Source organism: Trichosurus vulpecula, chromosome 2, assembly GCF_011100635.1.
Source record: "Trichosurus vulpecula isolate mTriVul1 chromosome 2, mTriVul1.pri, whole genome shotgun sequence".
Taxonomy (NCBI): domain Eukaryota; kingdom Metazoa; phylum Chordata; class Mammalia; order Diprotodontia; family Phalangeridae; genus Trichosurus; species Trichosurus vulpecula.
Window position 1 is genome coordinate 31,119,585 of NC_050574.1, and position 13,497 is coordinate 31,133,081.

Here is a 13,497-nt window from a genome sequence, read left to right on the forward strand (position 1 = left end):
AAGAGTCACCCCACAAGAGGGCTCCAGGGAAGGTTCCCTGCTTCACTCTGGAAGAGGGGTAGGTCCTGGGAAAGCCAGGCTCCTCACTCCCACTAGCATATCAGTGCCCAGCGGTGGAAAGTTTTCTAAAGAAAAACCAGCCTTTGGCCTAGGAAACACCAAACGGAATACTATCTCATAGGATCCAGTTGCAGCTTTTCGGCATTGTCTATGTTAAAGGGTCAGAGTTCTTGCAAACACGTCGCTGGCGCCAATAGCTGTGGAAAGGGCCTGCTTTATTGCTCTTTCATAAGGGCCCCGGAGTCCCACTGCCAAGAAGGCCTCGCTTGGTTTGTATTATTTTTAATCTCAAAAACACTCCCACAAAGGTATCAACAGCAGACACCTGCAAAAAAAAAAAAAAGAGGAAAAACCCTAGAAGGCCTTGGATGTCAGCCTTGCTTGCCTTGGGGGTGGAGGGGGCAGGGTTTGCATTTTTTTTTCCAGGAGAACCAAAATCTCTCTTAAAAATCTGTAGAGGAGCCGCCAGCGCCAGTGGAAACTGTAAATTCTGTCTCCTACACTGCCCGGTCTTGTCTCTCCCTCCAGCCTGTGTTTGGGGAGAGCTTTTCAGAGAAAAGACCTCCTCTGTCATTAAGACTTAATTTATGCTTATCACATATTCCCAGGGCTGAGGGCCTGGGGTGAGAAGGAGGAAAGAAAGGAAGAGAGAACAAAAGAGAAAGGGGTGGGGGTGGAAGAGGGAGAAGGCAGAGAAAGAAAGAAAAATGGAAGGAGAAGAGGGAGAGGGAGGGGAAGAGAGGAAGTAGAGAGGAGATGAAAGGGAAGAGGGAGGCTGACATCATGGACTGAGGAATGGGACCTTGGCTCCAACACTGACCAACCTTGGACCCTCCCTGGCCTTCAGACTCCTGTTCTATAGAATGAGGGGGTTGGGCTAAGAGATCTCAAAGGCGCTTTCCAGCCCAAAAGCCAAGGATGATCCCTTTTCTGAGATTGTCCAAAGAGGAAAGACCCTGAAGACTTCTTCCTGTTCATTCCTGGTCCCCAGACCAAAGTGAAGAAGCCAATACCCAAAGGTAGTGTGTGTGTGCCCCTGACTTAACAGATTACCCCATCAACAAATGGATTTTTTTCTTCCCTCAGGGGAAATCTCCCTTTTCCAAAGTTGGCCCAGAAGCCCCAAGATGCCGGGGACAGGCTGCAGCAGGTTGAGAGGTTTATTCCTTCTGCTTGTCTTTTCTGAGCTGGAGGCCCCAAGCACCTCCCAGCCCCACTCCCGGTTGGGGAGAGATCCTGAGGATGCTGAGAAGGCAGCCTCCCAGGCCTGGGCCTCAAACAATATCACAGATTTGGGACCTAAAGTGTCAGAGCTGGGAGAACCCTTAGAACAGGGAATGTCAGAGCTGGGGGAGGAGGAGAACCTTAGAAGAAATGTCAGAGCTGAGAGGGAGCCTTAGAATATGGAATGTCAGAGCTGGGAAGGCCCTTAAAACAGAGAATGTCAGAGCTGGAAGGAGCCTTAGCATGGAGAATGTCAGGGCTGGGAGGGCCTTTAAAACAGAGAATGTCAGAGATGGGAAGGGCCTTAGAACACAGAATGTCAGAGATGAGAGGAACCTAGAACTGAGAATGTCAGAGCTAGGAGGGCCCTTAGAACAGAGTATGCCAGAGATGGGAGGGCCCTTAGAACAGAAAATGTCAGAAATGGGAAGGGCCTCAGAACAGAGAATGCCAGAGATGGGAGGGGCCTTAGAACAGAAAATGTCAGAGATGGGAAGGGCCTTAGAACAGGGAATGTCAGAGATGGGAGGAATCTGAGAACTGAGAATGTCAGAACTGGGAGGGGCCCTAGAACAGAGAATGCTTGAACTAGAAAGGAGTCATCCATCATCTTCATATGGTTTCCCCCAGATTACAGCCAATAGCTCACATGGAAGGGACATCTAGCAGCCAACCCCAGGGTCTTCTCATTCAGTGACTCCTCGTGAGGGAGATCCATGCTCCCCGAAGGCAGCAATCCACCGATGGTACAGGCAAAAACTAGCCAACAAACCCAACCAAGGCAAAATTGACACCGTTCCCAGAATCAGTTCTGCCTCCCATTTTTTTTCAGATGGATGAATTCCTTTGTGCTTGGAAGAGTGGCCAGCCAAGAGACCAGGCTGTGCTCCATTGAATGGTTCACAACACTTAGGTTTGGGTGAAAAGGTGCCTCAGATGCAAAGCGATGAATAAAACACCTCCCTCCTCCCAGGATTGCTGTGGTCACTTAAGCATCATCATAAGCCAGCAATGTCAAGTGGGCATGGTACCAGGTTGGCTGGTCAGAGGCCTTAAAACGTTGAACAGTACCCAGTTCATTCAAATCAGCCACACAATTTTAGGAGATCCATCAGCTCCATGCCCCCATGGCAGTGCCAACACGACGATGATCTTTGAGGCCCCAGAGACTCCCAGAGTGGGCAAGCAAGGCCATCCCAGGTAGCGGCATGGCATCTAGGTCAATGAGGATCTGATGGGTTTTATGATGTATTCCATGAGCCTGTGCCACTGAGGCAGAATCCAAGGCCAGAGTTCTGCCAGATGATGTGAAGACAGATGGTCCCAGGCACCATCAGGTGAAGCCAAGATAATTTCCATGGAGCACATTAACCGGGTGAGATAGACTGGCACCTAGCAAGAGTGTTAATGATAGGAGGCATCTGTGTGGCATGAGAGACAAGGAAGGGGGTTGTCTACAGTCTGTTAAAGAATGAAGGCACTTGCCAGAGGTTACAAGGGTGCCTTGGCACCAGGTACTCTGATGCCTGGGCCAGGGTACCATGTAACTGTCCCTCCAAAGACGATCAGTCACAAGATTTAGTGGTGGAAGGGACCTTATAAGCCTCATTTTACAGAGAAGGAAACTGAGTCAAAGTGACTTACCCAGGGCCACACATGTAGGAAGCACCCAAGATGGAATCTGAACCAAGGGCTCCTTCCGTGGAACCATAGTACACTGTACCCATATCATGCTGAGTTTGCAGTATTGACATTTGTGGTCTCTCCCAATGGAACCTGAGTTCCCTGAAGGCATCCCTGTACATCCATGTATATTCTATGTATTTTAATAATTTTATTATTTCTTATTTGACACATTTCATCATACATTTTATATACTTAGGTTTGGGGTAGCTAGGGTTGCCATAGTGCACAGAAAGCCTAGGCTGGAGTCAAGAAGACTCATCTTCCTGACTTCAAATCTGGCCTCAGACACTTCCTAGCTGGATCACCCTGGGCAAGTCACTTAGCCTCATTTGCCTCAACTTCCTCGTGTGTAAAACCACTCCAGTATCTCTGCCAAGAAAACCCCAAATGGGATCACCAAGAATAGGGCACGACTGAAAAAACAACTGAACAGCAACAAATATATCTATATATCTACACATATTGTGTACAGACCGACATTGTGGGTGTAGACAAAGAAATAGGAAGATAGGTAGAGAGATAGATAGGTAGAGAGATAGACAGACAGCCAGATAGCTAGAAAGATGGGTAGATAGATAAATAGAAAGAAACATAGATAGATAGATAGATAGATAGATAGATAGATAGATGGATGGATGGATAGATAGACAGACAGTAAGATGGATAGATGAATTAAAGATAATCAGTAGAAGGAAGGCACCAGCATTAAGGGTGATCAGAAAAGGTTTCCTATAGAAGGTGAGATAGTTGGGACTTGAAGGAGGCCAGGAAGAAAAGATGAGGAGGGAGAGCATTCCCGACATAGAGAATGACCAGAGAAAATGCCCAGAGTCTGGAAATGACCCTGGCCAAGGTTGTCTATGTAATAAGTGGCAGGATTTGAAGTTGAGATTTTCTTGCTCCAGAGCTAGCCTACCAGGCTGAATCACACAATTTACCAATTCAGTTCTCCATTCAGAGAGTGCTCGCTACATGGCCAGGTGTCCGTCCAGAGGAGAAGAGGTCTGCTTTGGGGGTCCCACGCAGCTTATAACAGCATGAGGAAGGGGAAAGATCACTTTCTGGCTCTAGAGCCAGTGAACCTAGGACCTACTTGGCAGGTCTCAGTTTACTTTCCTGTAAAATGAGGAGGCACGTGAGAGGAAGTCTGAGGTCCCTTTTAGCTCTAGCACCTATGAAGACCCCTCCTTCCCACCAGCCAGAGCTACAGTCTCAAGGTTTTGGTTCAAAAAGTCCTTGGATTAGATCCCTTGCTTGCCTCCCCCATTCCCTCCCCTTACAGAAGAGGCTCAGAGGGGCGTCAGGGCCCCCAGCTGCTCTCCTCACTGTGGGACTGACTTCTTGTGCTGAGAGCCAGAGATCGATGACAAGGGCCCCGGCTCCAGAGCTGGATGGGACCTCCTAGACCATTGACTGGGTCCATTTTACAGATGAGGAAACTGAGGCCCATGGAGGTTAAATGACTTAGCCAAGGTCATACAGGTTGGCCTAGCAGCAGAGCTGGGATCCGAACCCAGTTCCTTTGGCTCTGTATCCAAGAGAACAAGTGCTATCGGGGGTCAGAGAAGGCTTCTGGGAAAAGACAGAGATACTGAAGGTCCAGGTGAGCACTCTCCTCCCCTACTCCAACTATTGACCTCCCTGGCACCCTTTAAGTCCCATCTAAAATCCCACCCCCCACAGGGGTTAATTATTTCCTATTTAGCCCACATGCAGCTTGCTTTGTATACAGCTGTTTCCATGTTAGTCTCCCCATTAGAGTGTAAGCTCCTGGAGGGCAGGGACTGTCTTTTGTCTCTAGTGTGTATCCTCAGCCCTTAGAACCATTCCTCTGGAAATGAGGACTTAAGAAATGTTGATTGATTGGGGAGGAGGGGAGAGGGAAAGCAAGGAAGAGGCCCCCAGGGAACAGCAACGTCAATAGAGTATGGGCTCAAATCCAGCCTCAGACACGTCCTAGCTGTGGGACCCTGAACAAGTCACTTCACCCTGTTTGCCTCAGTTTCCTTGTCTGTAAAGCAGACTGGAGAAGGAAATGGCAAGCCACTCCAGTATCTTTAGCCAGAAAACCCCAAATGGGGACAAGAGTCAGAGACGACACTACATAAATGCTTGTTTTCCCCCCTTCCCCTCTTATAATTCTCTTTAAAAAAGCATTATTAAAAACTTAATATTAAGCATCATTACAACCAACTGAACTTGCTTTGTAACTATATTTAAATGAATTAATTTCAATACATAAAACATAAGTTATCAGTTACTCATTCTTAAGTCAGGGTCTTTTTCAGCCTTTGTGAGTCCTGAACCCCTCTGGCAGGCTAGTAATTCCCAGGGGAACGTTTTTAAACGCATGAAAAAAGTACATAAAACTTACTCAAATATACAAAATATAAGAGCACCAAATGAGATATTCAGCTTGATAACAAAACACCAGTAATCTAATATCAATATTTTAATACAAATATTTTATTATCGATTTGATAACAAAACATTCTGCTAGACGGTACAATGGACAGAGTGTCGGGCTTGGAGTTAGGAAGACTCATCTTCATGAGTTCAAATCTTGCCTCACTTACTGGCTGTGTGACCCTGGGCCAGTCACTTAACCCTATCTGCTTCAGTTTCCTCAACTGTAAAATGAGCTGGAGAAGGAAATGGCAAAGGGCTCCAGGATCTCTGTGAAGAAAACCCCACATGGGGTCGGACTGAGAGGAAGGAACATCAGGAACATGAGCAAGGGGAACATCTTGGGACCGAGCCTGAGACTCTCTGAGGCAGGCCAGTGACATCTGGGGAGGGGAGAGGAGTGGTCAGGAGGGCGCAGGGACCTCAAATGCCATCTGAGGAGGCAACGGAGTTCTGCTGAGGTTCCGTGATTTGCCCAAAGTCACCCAGGCGGCAAATGTCAGAGGCAGGATTTGAAGCCAGCTTCTCTTGACTCCAGGGTCAAGGATCTGTTCCCATCTAGGGCATCCGGATGCAGGCTCAGGGGCCCAAACCTGGAGTAAGGACCACCAGCCACCTGCCAGAGCCACCCCCTGCCCCTCCTCCCGGACCCTGGGCCAGCTGCCTCCCCTGCCCTCTTTCCTTCTCCTCTTCCCCCCTCTCCCCCTTCCCCTTCCCCTCCCTCTTTCCCTTCTCTCCCTCTCTTTTTTCCTTCCTCTTCCTCTCCCTCTCTACCCTCTTCCCCTTCCTCTCCCTCCCTCTCCTCCCCTTCCCTCCCTCTCCTCCTCTTCCCTCCCTCACCCCCTCTCTCCCCCCTTCCCCTCCTTCTCTCCCTGTCCCTCTTTTCTTCCTCCTTCCCCTCCCTCTCCCCCTTCTCCTCCTTTCCCCCTTCCCCTCCCCTTCCCCTCCCCCTCCCCCTCCGCCTTCCTCTCTCCCTCTCTCTTTTCCTTCCCCTCCCCTCCCCTCCCTTCCCCTCCCCTCTCTCCCCCTTTCTCCTCCTTCTTTCCCCTCCCTCCCTTCCCTATCCCCCCTCTCCCCTCTCCAGCAGCCCAGGCTGAGCCTGGAATGCAGACGTGTCAGGGAGGCCCGGGGAGGGAAAGCCAGCGAAGAAGCGAAGTCTCCGCCCTCCCAGCCCAGCGTGCAGGGCCCCCTCCAGTCCTGCCGGGCCTGGGCCGGTTCCACCGGGTCAGCTTCCCCAGGCTGAGCTGGGAGAAAGAGCTCCGCCCTTCAGCTGTTTACTATAAAGATAAGAGGGTAGGCTGGCCCTGGGGCGGGTGATAAGAACCAGCTGTTTGGAACAGCCCCTCCACCCCCGACCCCCAAAACCACCGCTGGCTGCAGCGGCGGCCCTGGGGGGCCTGGAGCTGCACCCCCTGCCCGACCCCCCACAAGCGCATACACATGTATGTGTGCATCTACCTACGCACACACGAACTTGGGGGCCGCTGAGTCCAACCGTCCTGAATTTTCAAAGAAGGAAACTGAGGCCCGCGAAGCTTACGGGACTTGCCCAGGGTCACACAGCTAGTAAGTCTGGGAGGCAAGATTTGAACCCAGGATTCCCTAGTTGCTGCGGCCATGATAATCCTGGGCATCTAGGTGGCACAGCGGATAGAGGACCCACCCCAAAGGGAGTCGGGGAGATGAATTCAAATTCGGCCGCAGACACCTCACTGATATCTGCCTCAGTTTCCTCGTCTGTCAAATAAGGATAATAATAGCACCTCCTTCCCAGGGTTTGGCTGAGAATCAAGCGACGTATGAGTAAAGCGCTTTGGAGAAACTCTTTAAATCAGTCTGTTACGTAAGTGCGAGCTATTATCATTATATGTGCACAAGCCTGGGGTCCGTGCCCCTGAAAGGACATCCCGGGAAAGCTTCAACCCCCCCTGGCAGTGGGAATGCAGGTAACCCTCACTTTACAAGCCCAATGCAGCCTGACCAAACCAACCACCAAAGGAGCTTCCGTAGAGGAAATCTGATCTTCCCATCAACTCCCACGATCGACTGGAACTGTATTCTCATGGGGTGGAAAAGGCAAATCCCCTTTCGACTGAGTGAAGAAGGGGTTAAGATAATGACAGCCCTGCTGCAGGCTAGATAGAGAAGCATCCCATAGAGATGATTCATATTAAACACAGGGACAGATGAGGAAACTGAGGCAGGGAAAAGTTAGCTGACATTTTATAAAGCCAGCAAATGATTGATTGCACCATAAAGTACTTCGCATAAGTGCCCAGTCTATAGTGAGTGTTATGTAAATGTTACCTATTACTATTTTCTGTATATGTGGTGGCGTGTACATGTGCATGTATTAGTCAATGAGCATTTATTAAGCGCTCTCTGAGCCAGTTAAAATTCTGAGGAGGAGCCATCGTCCAGCTGAGATCTGGATCTGACTCCTAGAGCCCAGGCTTCAGCCTCTCATCGAGATTACTGAGTCCAAATTCCTTGTTTTACATACTAGCAAAATACAGTCCCAAGACCTTGCCCAAGGTCACAAGAGATTTGAACCTGGGTTTTTTTTTTTTTAAATTTAAATCCTAAATGAAGGGCTTTTGCTGGGCTAGGGTCTGAATTATCTGATCCCTCTGCTAAATAGATACCACAGACCAACGGCCAGCCCGCAGAGCCCCATGGGCTCTTTATTTCAAGCACCCCTTTTCCTAGGGCCTGGACCTTGAACAGGGGAGGGGGACAAGGAGAAGGGAAAGGAAAGGCATCCAGTGGGTCAGCTCTTCCCCAGCCTCCCCAGCCTTTCCCCTGCTTCCTCACAGTGTGATGAGCAGAAATGGGAGCCAGGCTGATTTTGTGTGTGAGAGAGATGAATTGTGGGTCCTAGGAACAAGAATGTACGTTCTTGTTTTCTGGAACCCAGCCCATCTGGTGGGTGCGAGGCAGGAGCTGATCTGTACATAAATAATGGGGAAGAGATTTCCCCAGCCGAGGGGCTGTGCATCCCAAAGGGATGTCTGAAATCTGTCACCTAGCCCAGTGCAGGCTTTTGTTACGAATCAGCACCGTGGGTGTTCGAGAGACACTGATGGAGGGTGGGGATGGTTGGGGGAGAACTGAAGTCACAGGAGCCTCACAATCTTAGAAAGAGCCTGCATGAACATTTAGGAGCATGGATTCAGAGTTGAAAGAAGACCTCACAGACCAGCTAGTCTAACACCCTCATTTTACAAATGAGGAAACTGAGGACCAAAGAGGGTTTTTTTAAAGTTTTTTCAAATTATATTTTTTAAAGTTCGTTTTTAATTTTTCTGAGTTCCAAATTCTCTCCCCCCTCCCCTCTCCTTGAGACAAAAGCAAATTGATATAGGTTATACATGTGCAGTCATGCAAAACGTATTTCCATATTAGCCTTGCTGCAAAAGAAAACACAGATAAAGAGTAAAAACAAACCCAGTCTGCTTTGATCTGCATTCAGACTCCATCAGTTCTGTATCAGGAGGCAGATAGCATTTTTCATCATGAGTCCTTTGGAATTGCCTTGGATCGCTGTATTGCTGAGAAAGGCTAAGTCATTCACGGTTGACCATCATTGTACAATGTTGCTGTTACTATGTACAATGTTCCCCTGGTTCTGCTCACTTCACTTTGCATCAGTTCACGGAAGTCTTCCCAGGTTTTTCTGAAACCATCCTCCTCCTCATCTCTTACAGAACAACAGTATTTCATCACAATCATATACCACAATTTGTTCAGCCATTCCCCTCCATTTCCAACTCTTGGCTACCACAAAGAGAGCTGCTATATTTTTGTATGTATAGATCCTTTTCCTTTTTCTTTGATCTCTTTGAGATACAGACCTAGTAGTAGTATTACTCGGTCAAAGGATATGCCCAGTTTCATAGCCATTTGGGCATAGTTCCAAATTGCTCTCCAGAATGGTTGGATCAGGTCGCAATTCTACCAACAATGCATTTGTGTCCCAATTTCCCCACATCCCCTCCAACATTTGTCATTTTCCTTTTCTGTTATATTAACCCATCTGATAGGTATGAAGCAGTACCTCAGAGTTGTTTTAATCTGCATTTTTCTAATCAACAGTGATTTAGAGCATTTTATATGACTATAGAGAGCTTTGATTTCTTTGTCAGAAAACTGCTCGTTCATATCCTTTGACCATTTATCAAGACCCTTAACCTCTGCGTAACTCAGTTTTCTCATCTGTAAAATGGGGTAAAAATAGCACATATTTCCCAGGGTTGTTGTGAGGAAAAAGTGAGATAATATTTGTAAAGCTGTTCACCAACCTTAAAGCACTCTATAAATTGCTAGCTGCTCTAATAATAATTCATAGTAGTATAAAGTAAGTTATAATAAATTATAAAATAATAATATACCTTGCTCACCTAAGGAAGAAATGATAATGTTGTGATGATTATGATAATGATATGATTAATTTTATCATCATTATTATTGTTCCCACCTTAGGTGACCACGGTCCCTCATCTCACCTAGCAGCAATCGGGAGGCAAGAGGCAAAACTGCCCCATGGGACTCTGGAAAACTCTAGCCTACCTGTCTAGCCTTATTGGATATTACTTCCTTTCCCAAACTTAGTCTCTACCCCACCCCCACCCCAGGAAACTAGTCTCTTTGCTAATCATGACATATGATACTCCATCTCCCCTCACTCTGCCTTTGCCTAGGCTGTGCCCCATGCCTGGAATGCACTCTATGTTCCCTTCCTGGCTTTCTTTGCTACCTTTCAAATACTACCTCCTACATGAAGCCCTCCCTGATCTCTGCCCTCCCAACTACTAGTGCCCCCCCCCTCAAAAAGCTGCCTAATATTTATTTTGTACATATTTTCTACATACTTATGCACATGCTGCCTCCTCCTTTTGAATGGAAGCTCCCTGAGGGCAGGAGTTTTTGGTTTTGTCTTTGTATCTCCTGTGTCTAGCACAGCATATCAAATACAGCAATCTATTAATAAATGCTTGTTGATTGATTAATAAGTAAACTACATCAACAGTGGGATTGTCCTCTGTACCACTGTGTCCTGAACCTCAGTCACATCCTCCTCTGCTTTTTGATGCCCCAGACTTCAGTTGATTAAATTCCCTAAGCACAATTTGGAGTAGTTATATGGAGCTGCTTCCGGACTCAGTTTCTTTATCTGTAAAATGGGAAGAATGATGATGATAAACTGCCTACCTCAAAGGTAATAAATGAGGGACCCTGGTCACCCAAGGTGAGAATAATAATGTTGATAATAATTAATCATATCATTATCATAATCATCACATCCTTGGATTTGTCCCTTGTCCCCCCTCAGAACCCATCTGCGATGACTGGGTAGCAGGAAGGCTTGCCATCGCTGGGAGTGCCCTTACCTTCCATCTTTGCCCCTTCCCCTAAGCTACCCCAAACCTCTCCAAGCTGCTTGACTACTCACAGAGCTTGGAATGTGAGAGTAGCCAGTCTATTGCTTCTGGTCAGATGGAGGACCATTAGACCTTACCATATGTCCTGCCTTTATGTCCTTTATCCCCCTGCATTGTCATCTGATCGACTAAACTGCGAATCAGTCCACTAGCATTCATTAAGTGCCTACTATGTGCTGGTCACTGTACTAAGCATTGGAGATACAGAGAAGTGTAAAAGATCATCCCTGTTCTCCCAGTCTAGGAGGAGACGACACACAAACAATTATGTACAAACAAGGTATAGACAGGATAAATTTGGGGTGATCTCAGAGGGAAGCTACTTTGATTAAGGACTGGGAAAGGCTTTCTGCAACAGATGGAATTTTAGCTGAGATTTGAAGCAAGCCAGAAAGCAGAGATGAGGAAGGAGCATCGAGAGATGGAGCTTCTTGTTCAAGGAACGACAAGGAAGCCAGCATCGCTGGATCAAAGAATATGGGGGACGGAGGGGAGAAGTAAGGTGTAAGAAGATCAGAAGTGTTGGGAGCGAAGGTTATGAACAGCTTGAGATGCCAGCGGATTTTGTATTTGTTCCTAGAGGTAAAAGGGAACCACCCCAATTTATTAAATGGAGGTGACATGGTCAGACCTACATTTTAGGAAGATCAGTTTGGCATCTGACTAGAGACTTGAGAAAGGGAGACCAAACCACAGGCTATTGTCATCGTCCAAACCTGAGATTATGAAGGCAATGTCAGGGGAGAGAAGGGTGTGTATATGAGGGATTTTACAAAAGCAGAATCAGCAGGACTTGAATGGGTGGGAAGGGGAGGGGAGAAAGTGTACCGAGTTCAGGATGATACCTAGGTTAAAAACTTGAATGCCTGGGAGGATGGTGGTAGCCTCTATAGTAATAGGGAAGTGTGAAATCAGAGAGGGTCTGATTGAGGGGTAGGGGTGGGAATAAGAAGGTGAGTTCTGGACTTGCTGAATTTAAGATGTCTATAGGACATCCAATTCAAGACAGAAGGCTGGAGATTCAAGATTGGAGATCAGCAGAGACATTAAGGCTAGACAAGTCATCTTCACAGAGAAGAGAATTAAAACGAGAGATGATGAGATCATTGAGTGCAGTAGTATAGAGAGAGAAGAGAAGAGGGTCCAGGACAAAGCCTTGGGGGGCACTTGAGGTCATCCAGTATGACCTGGATGAAGATCCAGCAAAAGAAACAGAAAAGGGTCAGTTGGGTAGAAAAACCAAGAGAGAGGGTACCATGAAAATGTAGAGACAAGAGATAAAAAATAAGAAGGTGATTAGCAGTGTCAAAGGCTGCAGAGAGGTCAAGAAGGATGAGGATAGAGAAAGGGCCATCAAATTAAATTAAATGTAGTAAAACTGAGAACATTTGTTTTATTTGACTACATGTTTTCTCAGGGTGGAGGTAAGAGGGAGGTGAGAAGGAGAGAATACAGAAATACAGACCTAAAAATAAAATAAAATCGAATATAAAAAATGAGAGAGAGAGAGAGAGAGAGAGAGAGAGAGAGAGAGAGAGAGAGAGAGGGAGGGAGGGAGGTCCATTCGATTTAGCAATTAAGAATCATTGGTAACTTTGGCAGCTAGGTGGCCAATGGATAGAGAACTGGTCCTGGAGTCAGGAAGACCTGAGTTCTAATCCAGCCTCAGACACTTTCTAGCTATGTGACCTTGGGCAAGCCACTTCACCCTGTTTACCTCAGTTTCCTCATCTGGAAAATGAGCTGGAGAAGGAAATGGCAAACCATTCCAGCATCTTTGCCAAGAAAATCCCAACTGGGGTCACAAAGACTGAAATGACTCAACAGCAACAAAGTAGCTTTAGAAAGAGCCCTTAGGTTACTCAAATAATTTAAGGACCCCTGGCCTTGCCCTCTACCCAGAACTGTAATATGCTATCCAATATTTCCTATTGCCCTGAAGCTAAACTTTATTTTACATATTGTTTCTCCAAATTAGAGTGTGAACTCCTTGAGAGAAGAGAGCATTTTTTACTCCTATCTGCAATATTTAGTGGTTTGAGATACACAGTAAATGCTTAATCGATGCTTTTCCATTCATTCATTCATGATGAGAAAAGAGCTTTGTAAACCATAGAGCACTTCAGAAATATGAGGCAATTGTTAGCTGCAATTTATTATCATTATCGTTATAATTATCATTAGCTTAATAAAAAAAGTGAGATAGAGAGTTATATTCAATAGTCAACCAACCAACCAGCCGTTTATTAAGCATCTACTATGTGTCAGCCACTTTCCTAGGTTCAGGGGGATATAAGACAAAAAGATGCTCTCAAGGAACCCATATTCAACTGGGGACAGGTCCTTCAATACAGGATAGATACAGAGTAATTGGGAAAGGGAACTAATAAACTGGGGAATCATGAAAGGCATTTTGAGAGAACTGGATGGGCTTTGGAGGGAGCCGGAGGGTCAAAGATGAGGAGATGAGGAAGGAGAGTATTCCAGGCTTGGGATGTGGAAGGTCACAAAGGTGGGAGGTTGACTGTTGTGTTGGAGGAAGAGAAAATAGGCCATTATGGCTAAAATGTGGAGTGTATGGGGGGAGTAATCTGTGGAAAGATCTAGAAAGAGAGGCTGGAGCCAGAGTTCATAGGGCTTTAAGTCCCAAACAGAGGCATAGTTTTAACTAAGTCCTTCA